A 13949-nucleotide genomic window follows, 5' to 3' on the forward strand; every position below is an offset into this window, starting at 1 on the left:
TCCATACCTGGCAACCAAAAACCATTCTTTACTTTTTGTTTGGTCCTAACAATACCACCATGGCCTTCATGACCCTTACTGTGTCTGAGCTTACATGGGGGAATAGCTCGGTCACCTCTCTTGAGCAAACCTTCTACGCACGAGAGCTCATTTCTTATTTCCCAAAAACATTTAAGATCAGAATTGATGTTCTTTGTAAGGGGCCATCCCTTAGAAATGTATTTTTCCACTTCCTTTAATAGGGGATCATTTTCAAATTCTTCACGCCTTACATTTTGGTCAATAGGTAATGAATCTTCATCATGTACTAAAGCAATCTGGAAGTCATCCCACTCATTGCGAGTACTTTCTTTGAGTGGTAAAGGCATTCTAGACAGAAAATCAGCAGTTACATTTTCTTTGCCAGGCACATAAACAACAGTGTAAATAAAATCTTGAAGACGCATGGACATGCGCGCAATACGTGCAGAAGCTTTCAACATGCCCTCTGTGGTTAATAACTGCACTAAAGGTTTATGGTCACTTCCAATTAAACATTCTTTGCCCCATACAAACACTCTAAAGTGCTCAAGAGCCCACATGCATGCCAATGTTTCTCTTTCTATTGTAGAATATTTGTTTTCTGCAGGTGCGAGTGCTCTTGACGCATGAGCAATGATGCATTCCTTGCCAGAACTGGACTTTTGTGCCAGAACTGCCCCTAAACCTTTTGAACTGGCATCGGTGGTAACAATGCATGAAAGTGACGGGTCAAAGCCTGAAAGAGGAGTAGCTGCACAAATTGCTTTCTTGACATCCAAAAATTCTGTTTCACAATCTTTAGAGCAACAGAATTTGTTCTTGTTCTTAAACTGTCTAATATTGAAAACACGACAAGAGAAATTTGGTACATACCTTGAATAGAACTCCGTAAGACCTAAAAAGGACCTTACATCATCCTTAGATTTAGGATAGGGAGCAGATTGTATAGCCTCAACCAAATCAGTTTTGGGTTGAATTCCTTCTTCACACAGTTCATGTCCTAGATTTCACTCCAAATTTGCATTTGGAGTGTTTTATTGTCAAACCGTGATCCGACAGTACCTTAAGAACATTTTCTGAAGCTGACAAATGTTATTGTGCATCACCTCCCAAAACAAGGATATCATCCTGAAAACAGATTGCGTTACTGCAATTTTTCAAAATGTCTTGCATGACACGTTGAAAAATAGCTGCGGCGGAGGCTAATCCAAAAGGCATTCTATTATACCTGAAGCACCCAAAAGGGGTGATAAATGCAGTGTAGTCTTTGCTGTTTTCGTGTAGCTCAATCTGGTGATAAGCTGCAGATAAATCAATAGTCGAAAAAAATTTAGCTCCACCAACACTAGTTAACATTTCAGAAATGCGTGGTAACGGGAATTGTTCAATGAGGATATTATTATTCAAATTGCGTAAATAAATGCATAACCTAATTTTACCATTGGCACGTTTGGCTACTACAATGGGTGAAACCCATTCTGAGGATTCAATCCTCTCAATGATGCCTTCCTTAACTAAAGACTCAAGTTCTTTTTTGACCTCATCACGCGCAGCCAATGGGATATTACGAGCTTTGTAAATCTTAGAACAGGAGTCTTTTTTTAAACGTTTTTCATGCTTGAAACCAATTAATTTATCAATTTCAGTCCTGAAAACACGGGGAAACTTCTGTAACAAAAGATTACCAAGGCCATTGGACTCATCAATGACCATAACCGGATCTGGTCTGTTGGGATTTCGAATGATATCTAACTTACCTTGTTAAAACCAGCTTAAAACAGAAGGCCCTTTTTTTGAGACAAAGTTTAGCAGTACACTCTTGATTCTTGAACCTAAAAATTAGAGTTCTAAACCCAATAATGTCAATCCGTTCTCCAGAATAACCCTCTGGGCTGATGTCGGGCAGTTCCAACTCACTACCTAATTTTTGTACAAACTGAGAATTCCACACCATCTCATTCACAATGGAGTAAGGTGATCCTGAATCAGCATCCATTTTGGTGCTTACACCACCAATAACCATATCACATACAGGTTTCTTTTTAACAACAAAGTTGGCAATGTTCAGAATGGGAAGCTTAGCATCCTTAATGTTAAGAACAAAGGAACTACCATCACCACAATCTGTTTTAAATTCCTCACCATCCCTATCTTCGCTTTGATCAATACATTTTACTTTGTTATTTTTACTATTTTTGTTGCAAGCTTTAGAACAAGCATTTGCAATGCAATAGGTCTCGCATTTGCGAGAGTTTGAATTATTGGCATTGTAAATGATAATACCTTTTTTATGTGTTTTGAAAGCCTGCAATGAGTGCATAAACACACACTTTGTAGTTATAGTAGTAGTTGCTTACGAGAAGCAAGGTGGTTAGAAACGGTCTGTTTTACTGGCAGCTGTGCATTTTGTAAGCAAGGACTACAAGTACAAAGTGCATATTTATATGTGATTGCAGGTTTTTATAAACATAAATAAATGTTCTTGGTATTTAGAATGCCAATAGGTCAATGTCTCACAAATGCGAGACCTATTGCATTGGAAATGTTTTTTGTGTGTTGTAGGCATTAGGTATTTTGAGATTAACATATGCAGTACAATTGTTGGCTTTAATGTGCTTTAATGCAGAATGTAGTGTGAAAGCCTGTAAGGATAGGGAAATAGGGAACAATGAAGCGGCATAAAGCATTGAGAGTAGCTGCGTATAGCAACATTGGGTTTGATGAGCTTTAGAAAGGGCCGTGATGGAGGGAGAAAAGGAGAGAGTGTGCAGTGAACAGGAAAAGCAAACAGTAGCAGCATTTATTAAAAGCAAAAGGGGCCTGACAAAAACAGGGAAGGAAAGAGGAAGCGAGCGAGTAGGAGTTGAGGTAATGTTTTGTGCTGGTGCATAGCAACGGTTGTTTTTTACAAAATGGAAGTTAAAAAGACTGTGGCAAAAAAAATAGTAATGAGGGGTGAATGGAAGGTTGTATGGAAGGCAGCTATTCTGTGTTAAGGTAGGAGAAATGAGCGCGCTGAGTTGGAATAAATTAGGGAAAGGGTGAGTACAGGAATATGCAGTGATGCAGAAGGGCCACCATATAAAGTAAGCATTAAGGTACGACTGTGGCTAAACGCAAAACTGAATGCGTATTATGTATAGTATGTATTGTTTCTGGTAGTGGTGAAAAACATATAAAGTGGCAGTGTATAGCATCACGCCACGCGCAGGGAAGGAAGAGGTGTATGTGAGAGAGAGACAGGGATGAGTGGGAGGGGCAATCGGAGGGATGAGTGAGGTGGACCATGCACGGGGAGTTACAAGAAAGTAGCATGTGTGAGCAGGCAATATAGAGAGGAGACTGAGTGTGAAGGAGGGATGAGAGAGGGCATTAGAACTGTGAGTAGAACGCCATTTGCAAAGGTTGACTGGTCACCTTTCTTTATTGCTATATTCGGGGTGTTAAACTGGTACAAATGAGGTGCAACCAATTCCCAGACAGTCTTAACAAGTGTAAAAATGTACAAAATAACGTGCTACACTATGCCGCATAATTTGGTACAATTTACTCAACCCGGCTGCATAATTTCCTCCAACCATGCTGTGTAATTCTAGTAGCCCTGCTATTATTATTATTATTATAATAATTAGATGTTGCTAACATCAACCCCCTCCTCATCAAATTCTAGTTTTCTTCATGTGCTTTTAACAAGACTTAACTTACACAATAATTTTCTGTATAATGTACCACTATTTTGAGATGGTCCTGCTCACATGTCTTATGTTAGTCCAGCAGCACGATTGAGCTCCAGAAACACAAGATTTCACCAGATGTGGGCATCTGTCTTTTGTGTAGGAATAAAATACAGAAACATTTGTAAACTATCGTCCGTTTTTCACATATCAATTTCTTGAGCTTACTCCCTCATTCCACTCCTATGTAACCTGAGGGGTCCCGAAGTGATTCTGTTCCCATTTCTAGCTCCGGATTTGAGGGAGTGGAGGAGTCCCTGTACTACTTCAGACTGGCATTCTGTCTCCTATGAGAAGAGTAAGGGAGTCTGGGGCCAGACGATGGTCATGAAAGTGGTGCGATACATCAGCTGAGCTGCCAGATGTGAGGGTCAAACCATTGGAAGCTAAGCGCCTAAGAGTAAAAGATGGATCCCTGGAAGATCCAGAGGCTGCAAGCTTGGAATCAGGACATGAGAAATGCAAAGAGGGCTTAGCCGCAGCCAGGGACACTAACCAGTTCTTCAGAAAGCAGCGAGAAGCTGCGAGCGTTGGAACCAGGAAAAAAAATGAGACTATTACAGAATTAAACTGGAAATGAGCGGTTTGTGGTGTCAGGAATGACATTTCATCTCTGGGGAGGCGTTCATGATAGTCTCACCCTCGTCAACACATTCTGCGATGTTGTTGCATGCAGACGCAGGGTGCTGGACTATGTGGAAGTAGAGAGTTTTCACTAAAGCAGGCATAGCAGCCATTGCTGTTTGTTGCCGGCCTGACCGTTGCCTCTCAGCTCCAGGCACGCAGTTGTAAGTACCCACCACAACGCGGGGCTCTGTTCTTGCCATGGCTATTGTGCAGTGAGTTTGCGCTTTTTGGTGAACTTGCGCTCTCTGGTGACCGCGCTCTATCTGCTCAGGGACTTTACATGTACTCTGCATCAGGAGGAGCTGCTGTGACCGCTGGCAGCTGCCGTGCTAACGCTCCATGGCGATAGATCATCGCGGATGAGGTCATGTTTCCCAACGTTTCTCTAATAAAAAAAAACACATCAAGCGCCCAGAAAAGGTAGAGGATGAGGGAGGTGGTCAATACAGACAACGGGAGGGGGGCGGAAGTAGTGAATTTACAGCATGGCCAGCATGAGGAGAGAAGGAAGGGGCTAAAGTTAACACGGACAACAGAACACAAGCAGGACAAGCCCGGCTTCTAAAGTGGTGAGGGCGCGAGTGCCCGCAGCGCGAAAGTGAAAGCAAATATGTCATATGTTTACAGTTACGGCAAGACGCGGCGGGGGAGGAGCGTTCAAAGAGCAGGCAAGAGGAAGGCAGATGGCGGTGTTAGCAAATTGAATAAGGAAGCTTTTGAAATGTACAGCGGAAACAATAGTGCTCCTGGGACAAGGTATCTTTTAGGGCTTTGGTGGAATGTGTTTTCTGGCCTGATTCATACAGGGGAAAAAGCAGGGTAGTAATGCCGCGCGGCCGCTGTGAAAGTGAAACCGATCGCGATCATAGACACAAGACAAGCCCGGCTTCTAAAGTGTTCCGGACGTGAGCACCCGCCGTGCGAAAGTGAATTTGTAATACGTTTACAATTACGGCGAGGCCCGGCGGAGCGTGGAGCGCGCGCTTGGCGGGGGAGCGCATTCCAGGCGGGGGAAGCCTTCCCTTTGATGTAGGATGCCGAGGCTGTGGCTACACGTGCACGCGCCAGTGGGCTGAAGCGCTTCCTTAAACGGATTTCATGGCGGCACGATGCACGTGATTGTGCGCGTGCTCGCCATGCAATCCACTTTTGCGAGCACTTTGAAATGCCCCTCTTACTAGAGTCTCGCATAGCAATTGCGTAAATGCAATAGCTAGACGAGACCTAAAAATGGCCAACCACACCTCAATTCGAACACCTTTGCTTAATAGCTGGACATAATTTATAATTGGCAAGGAGAGACTTACTGTTGCACCTATAACACCTCAAATTTTCCTTGTGGTCTTCATTTTTACTTTTGTGAGAACTGGTAGCTTTCTTTTTTTTTAAACTCTTCCTCCTTGAAGCCATTTTTTGAGTTGACTTTTGCAACAACATCATTATTACTGCTGTTTGTTTCACCTTTGACTTCTTTGGCACTTCTACATGACATCTCAGATTTTCTTACAACGGCTAAAAGGCTTTCAAGGTCAGAATCGCCATTGACCCACAATCTCTCTTGGATTGAAGTATTGTTAACATGCATTACAACTTGATCTCTGATAAGATCTTCCTGTAAAACACCAAACTTACAATCTAAAGACAAAGTTTTCAACGCCGAAACATAACTGTCAACAGATTCATTACCAAGTTGTTTTCTTTGAAAAAATGTGTATTTTGAAATACCTATGCACACTTTAGGTAAACTGTAGTGATCAAAATCCGAAATGGCTTTATCAAAAACATTGCTATCTCCACTACTTTCAGTTCTAGGTAACTGATTAAACGCTTTGAGGCCTTCTGGACCTAAAGAGTATAAGAAAATGCTTTTTTTTCTAGGTGGTTTCATCTTACCATTAGAGTCTAGTGTTTCAATATAATTTAAAAAATACGCTTTCCATTCAACCCAGGGCATACAAGGCGAACTACCTGCAGACCAAAAAGGTTGTGGAGGGGAAAGGGTATAACCTTGTGCGCACATATTGAGAAGGAGAAGCAGAACAATAAAAATGAAAAGTAAAAAAAAAAACCAATATATAAAAGTAATGAATCTCTTAATCAATAGAATATTGCAGTTTAAAGAAAATAATTAAAGTAGTCACCGTTGTCTGAAAAGAGGGATTGAAGTAGAAACAGTCAAATGATGCTCAGAATGTGATGAAGCATGAAGATTCAGAACATTCAATTTAAAAGTGTCACTAAAATAGACTATACGCATTTAAGTCAGCAGATGGCGCTGTAGAATTACACTTGGTTCATGATCCTCATACTGGAGAATGCGAAGCAAAAGGATAACATTTTCTTAAACGAAAATATTACTTAAAATAGTCTCATTTCAGAACTAGGAGAAAGTAAAATAAAGATATCTTACGTTTTCGTCAGTGAATCGACACTTCATACAACAAGTTGCAATACTGAACCATAAGAAGAAAAAAAAAAAAAAGAGCGTTTCAAGGTGAAGTGACAAATGACCAACACTCTGATAGAAGAATGCACAACTTGATGCGTAATGCGTGGGAGCCGGAAGACCACGTCAGAAATGTTGTCAGACGTCGTGCATAGGAGCCGGAAGACGTCAGAAAGCTTGCCAGAAGAAATGCTCCTGTTGGGAAGATCTGTGGAGAGAATGGAACAATGTCGAAGGATCGGAAGAAAATCAGGTGGGTGAGACGTTGGTTATGTTTGAAACAGAACAAGAAGAAAGATGCCTGTAACGATGTATACTCTGTAGTTCTGGTGAAAGATGCTTGCAAAGATATATGCTCCGCACCTCTGAAGAAAAATAAATCACCAACACATGACATGGAGCACCTTCGTAATGGCACGTTCTGTTTCCCAATCAGCAAATCCAATTCGACTTCCAAATTAGTTATGTAATCCACAAAAAGGTTAAAGAGCTGAATGAAAGTGAACCAGACACCAGTCAAAATCGTAGTATCAATTAAAGAGCAAGAAAACACTCAGCCTTGTAAAACCAGGATGGAAAACACAATTCAGTAGTAGAAGACTAGGACAATTAAAAAAAAAAATTCCATGACAAATAATTCCAAATAAAGGGTTCGAGGATCAGATACTTCCTTAATCGTCGCCAATTGTTAAGATGGATTTGTAAACACAGAAGTGTATAAATTGAAGTTTAATCCATATACAAGGGAAGCACCGCTGGTTACAGGACTTGAGGCTCCGGCTGGCTCCCAACTGCCAACAACTCCCAGTCTTGATTTGCAGGACCGATCATATGTTCTATTCTAGAACATACTGATCGTGCCACGAATCAAGACTTTATAAAATAACAAGTAACTATGCTCGTGCATGCAAGCACGAGAAGAACATGTAAAATGCAAACTTAACACTGCGCCCATTTTATTTTTAAATGCAGATTTATATAGTGCGAACTCGACTCGAAGGTATTGGATCGCTTCACATGAGCAAGTCAGTAATCATTCCATATGGTGAAAAAATCTCCACTACCATCTCCCCGACCTTCAAAGAGGAACTCACCATCTCCATCTACAGAACTGGAACCATTCTCATACAGGCCACCGACCCGCACCTCACCACTTTTGACCGCCACTTCCCCACACTTGTTTCCTTGTTAACTCAACTGAGCTGTCAAACCACATCTCCCCAACCCACCATCACCCTTACTAATAATGTGGAACTGATCCAATCTCCCTGCCCTGAAGAACCTCTCTTCAACTCATGGACATCAACCATCACTCACTATAATCACACTACCCCTATCATTACTCTCCGCCGCCCAAACACCCACAATTATTACATCTACTGAGCACACCAGGAACAACAAACTCACAATTAACAAACACCACAAGACCGATCTAGATCTTGACAGCTCAGACTCTAACCTCTGCCCTCCCGCGACCGAAATCCCTACAGGCACTCTCCGCCTGATAATCTGAACCCTCCCTCACAAACTACCTCTTCCTCCAACACAGACCCTTTCCCCCCCCGACCCTTACTTCCCCCATGTCCAACGTCATCGCCAATCCAGTGGTCACTCTTCCCCCCTACTACCACTGCACACTCCCCCCCTACTACCACTGCACACTCCCCCTCCGATGTCCCACATCCACAGACACAACCGGTCTCCACCGCTTACCTCACTGACAACTCCCGTGACATCCCCATGTCCAACGTCGTCACCAATCGAACAAATACGTTCCCCCCTATTATCACTACACGCTCCCCCTCTGCCGTCGCACACCCACATACACAACCTGCCTCCACCGCTAATCTCATCGACATTCCCCGGAACTCTGACTTCTTACCTAGAATTTCTCTCCCTCCTCACTTGGACAGTAGACCCTCTACTCCGCCTTTGAACTCCTTGAATGGGAGCATTACTAATCCGGCTCCCCGCGTCCAACCTCTCCCCTCTCCTAATCCCACTGATTCCTTCCAATCCCCGACCCCTGTTCACTCTCCCTCCAACGACCCAAGTCACTCTGCCCCTGCCTAAAACCTTAAGCTTTTTCAGCTCAATAGCACAGCAACTGAACAGAATGGAGCTGAAATTGAACTCCCTTGCGGCTGATTTCCTATACTTACAATAAAATATTCTCAACAGGACCAATCCGCCGTGCTCTCTCTCACCAGATAGAGTTCCTCCCACCCCACTCAATACCGCTCCCTTGGCCCCACAGTGCACCCCTCGTCCCTCCAATCCATCAGCGAGTCAGGCATCTCAACCCAACCGGGATCGCCAACCCTTTTCGATACCGAAACCTGATGAGATCAACGACTCTTACCTCGCTTTGAGCCAGAAGTCAGCCCCTTTCCCCATCCCTGTTATTAACGGCACTAACAGAATCCCTAACAAGCATTTACAATGCAATGGTCTCGGCATTGTTAAAGTTAGAGCTATTGGCATTGCTCATGACATTATTTTTGTTTATGTTTTTAAAACATTTAAAGAAACGGCATTGTTATTTCCAATGTCAATAGCTTAATCTCTCTCAAATGCGAGACCTATTGCATGTGCACCCACACACAGAGCCACACACAGTGGTCGTTCCAATGGAAAATTTGGTGCCTGTAAATGTCAGTGCACTACCACACAAAGCATTAGTTACATTTAATTAAAAAAATTAATCGCCCCTTAGTCCATTATAGCTAGGTGGGTCGCTAAAGTTTGTTGTTTTAAAAATTGAGTGGCGATTTAAAAAAGTTTTGGAAGCACTGCTCCAGAGGCCATTCACACTTACCAAAAAGTCTCAACACAGCATGTAAACTGCTCCTGTGGATCCCTCCACAGCCAATCAAGGGGCTGCACTGAGGGGCGGTTATGGATGCTAAGTGACCTTCATACGTCCTGACTTCTCAGCCACCCTATAAGTCTTGTACATGCAGACCCATACTTACCCGGAGAACCAGCGGGCCCCTCTCTATGTTACTTCCTTCATCATCTGTGGAGGGTTCAACCCCTGAGTGAAACCAGTGGACTTCCAATCAGTGCTTTACATTTTGCCCCACAGCAGGTGCTTACACAACCACGCTGTTACAACCTGCTGTGCTAGAGTGACAGATAGTTCCATTACATGCCTTTGTAGCCCAAGTACTCTTTTATAGAGGGGTGCGTAGTGCAAGTGAACAACAAATTAAGCCTAGTGTAGCGCTATCTAAGGACCGCTGCGCCCCGGCCTTTAAGCCCGGCCTCCATTTGCAGCTCTATACTCGTAAGTGCAAAAACTAAAGAACAAATTAGATACAAAGAAGAATGTTGAGTTATGACTCATGTTTCTAATTAATACTATACAACCAGAGAACAAAAAACTTGTGATTAATGTAGCTAACCATCTGCAATGTTGATCTCACAAAATGTGGACCTTGTAAGATAATGAAATGCCAATAAAAAGATTTTACAAAAAAAATAATCAAAAGACGCTGCACGTCTCACACAGATGGTCGGAAGCCACACACATTAATTCCTGAACATTCACTATAAATATGCATTCTGGGAATTGTAGTATTTGTTCGTTTGAGGAGGACTAACACACCAGAACACTGCTTTGGAAAAGAATAGGCTAGGACTGGGAGCAGGGTGCCCTTGTGACACGAGTGACCCGACTGCTTTACTCACACGTGACACCCGATACCCCGAGAGTTAGCCGTAAGGCCCTTATTTTGATGGATAACGTCCAGGGCAGGGCACACCTTGTCCTCTCGTGTGAGCGCGAGGCGTCTTCCGCAGACGTACAATGGATGTCTCATCTATTTACGTACTCATGTGTCATTTCTTTAGGGTTAGGCCAGTGCTTTGAAAGGAAATACAGAAGTGCAGGAATTCACTATTCAGTGAAGTGATGGTACTCTACCATTAGATATACTGCAGCAGTGCTGAAAAGAGCAGGAACTCTCCCATTGAAATGAAAGAAGCGCAGGTACTTGGTAACGGACAGTACCTGCCAATTTAAAGCACTGTTTTTTAGGCACACGATTAATGATTGTAAGGCACAAAACATCCCATACCTTAAGTCTGGAGGTTCTTGGGAGCAAAAACCTGTGCTGGAGTATTGGGCCTTAAGGCCTCCGGACTCTCAGCGCTCTATGATATGGGAGGTGGTATAGGGGGGTGGATAAAAAGGGGTGGGGGTCGCGGCGGCGCGCAGGCGGCTCTCACTGGCTGTTTGCAGGATCTCACGGCGCAGACCGCTCGTGTAGTCGATGAGCTCCTCCAGGCTCCGCTCGCTGTCCGTAGCCCGAAAACTTGTGCAGCACCTTTTCCAGCTCCCGCTCCACCGTCACGCACTGGTCCATGGCGGGCTCCGGCGGCGGGGGTGGGTGTCGGTGCCAGCGCCGTGCCCGGGACCTCGCGGGGGCTCTCGCACTCTCCCGGCGCCTCTCTATGGCTCATACGTGTTTCGGGCTTCTCTGTGGGGCACACGAGGGAGAGTGAGGCTTCGCGCAGCGCCGAGTGACGCCTTGCGGGGGATGGCAGCAGGACGGCTCGCGCACTGTCTGGCGACGAGTCTCTCGAGCGGGGCCTGTGCCTCGTGCGCTCTGTGATGAGAATTGTCTCGCGCTTGCCGTGACAGGCCAATCGAGCTACCGTCGTGTTATTGTTTTCACAGATGAGAGACGGGGCGGAGTTCCAAGTTGACCTGCTTAGCTTGGACAAAACCATTCTCACGTCCTGTAGGGTGACAGCCGGGTAGGAACATGGATAAGACAAGTTTTGGAGCTGCATGGGGAAGCTGAAATGTACACCTTAACGAACCCAGCAGCGTGAAAGTCCCACGGTTCGTTCTCTTCGCGTACATTACTGCACAACGTTAAATAACCCCCCCCCCCTCCAGTTCCAGTTATGTGCCACGGTCCATAAACTCCGCCCCTACGGAAGTTTGCATATTGAAACAGTCCTCGTGAACTAAACTCAGTAGCTTCTACATCCGGGTTAATTAGAGTCTGCGTAACGCATTTGAACTGTTTGCACGAAATATCAATTTCCAGCTGCAATGAAGCAAAGTTTCAATTTGATTTTACAGTGGCCCGTAAAAACGAGAGGACGAGCACACCACTGCCTTTCTCCGAGGTGAAGCAGAAATGCCTCGTAGAAAGGCAGCGGCGGTTTCGAATCCGGGGGCGTGTTTTTCTTTTCTCTCTTGCCATTGGCTGGAGAAGATAATTCGAAAAGTAGCAAAAAACACGCCCCCGAATCCGAAAAGGACAGGGCCTGTTCGGAGAGACAAACCTCTTCTCCAATGGCTGGCCAGCATTCAAGAGGCCAGCCAAATGAGAAGAGGGAAGAAGAGGGGCGGGTTCAAGCCCCTCTTCTCCAAGTCATTAAATCTCACGAGCGAGACTGCGCAAGCGCAGCCTTCGCTAGCCCAGGCCTAAAAATGTCTACTCGCCTAGACCTCCTGCTCAATACTCCTCTATCCACCTTACTCCCCCCATCATCGAGGCTCCCCGTCCTCTCTCTTGCATGCTCCTCAACTGCAGATCAGCAGTACAACACGCCACAGACATTGCTGAAGCTCTACTCGCTGAAGAAATTTACATCGCTTTCCTCACTGAATCCTGGCTCAATGTCCACTCCACCCCCATTCTTGACATTCTCACCCCTCCAGGGTACACCATCATCAGACAAGACAGACCGATCAAAACTGGGGGAGGACTAGCCATCATTCACAAGGCAGGAATACAGATTACCAAACTTAAACCTGCAGAATACCTATCGTTTGAATACCTAGGTGTCAAACTCACTGCCAAGGGCACCTCACCCATCAAATTCCACACTATCTACCATACTCCTGGAGAGCGTACCCTTTTCCCCGAAGAACTAACAGACCTAATATCACGGTTCTCCATGACAGACACTAAAGACGTGTTCCTGGGTGACCTCAATATCCACTGGAACGATCCAGAAGACTCCACTGCCCAGAACCTATCCAACTTACTTGAAATATATAACCTCAAACAACTCTGCAATAAACCAACTCACATCAAAGGTGCAACACTGGATGCGATCATTCGGGTTGAGTGGAGGGATATACGTGCAACAGGAAGGGACCGGCACTTCCGGTAAGCCCTCCAATCAGCTGCCTGCAATAACAAACAAAAGACAGATGCCACTCGCTACGCGCAGCGGGCGCGCCGAGGGCGCGCTAAAGGCAAGCCCGTCTGTGCCCGTCCGCGCCTGGCCCGTGCCCAGTGCCCCCCCGTTCCTCATAACCCAGTTATGTTACCATTGTTTAGTACTTACACTAGAACACATTTACGCCATATTGCTGCTACCTCCAAAGAGTTACAATCATGCCCCTGCCTTACTTCAGCCGCAAAAAGAACTCCTATTGTAATACCATGCAACAATTGTAACCACATATCTAGCTCTAGTAAACAGCCTGATTCCACGAATGCCAATTCTCCTCCTCATAAAAATAACATTGCCACGACTGCACTTATCAATGTCCGTTCCTTATCTAAGCATAAATACGAAATACTCGCTTTCATTGAAAATTACGATCTCGACCTATTTCTGACCGAGACTTGGGCCGATCCTTCCTCGGGGCCTGACTTTGCCATCGCAACCCCAGATGATTTCTCTGCCATAAGAGTGGACAGAAACAATAAAAGAGGCGGGGGTCTAGCTATCCTTCATCGTAACCACTATACTGTTAAAATATAAAGTATCCCTAGCAAAGACTGCAAAGCTTTTTCTTTTGCTATTTCACTCACGAAATCATATACATTTAAAGGCATTCTTCTATATCGTCCGCCCGGACACCGGACAGACTTTCTCTCTTCCCTATCTCGCCTAGCAGAACCATCAGCAGGAGAAGCTACCTTTACTATCTTAGGAGATTTCAATTTTCATCTTGAATCCAATAACGATGAAAACACATCAGTTTTACTTTCTGAACTCGAGTCCATAGGTCTCTCCCAACTGGTAAACAAACCTCTAGCTGGTCATACTCTCGACGGATTATTTACCAACAATAAACATCTCTTTAAGAGATATTCTCCCCTTAACATGGACAGACCACGCCGCATTCCTTTTTAACATCA

Source organism: Triturus cristatus, chromosome 12, assembly GCF_964204655.1.
Source record: "Triturus cristatus chromosome 12, aTriCri1.1, whole genome shotgun sequence".
Lineage (NCBI taxonomy): Eukaryota > Metazoa > Chordata > Amphibia > Caudata > Salamandridae > Triturus > Triturus cristatus.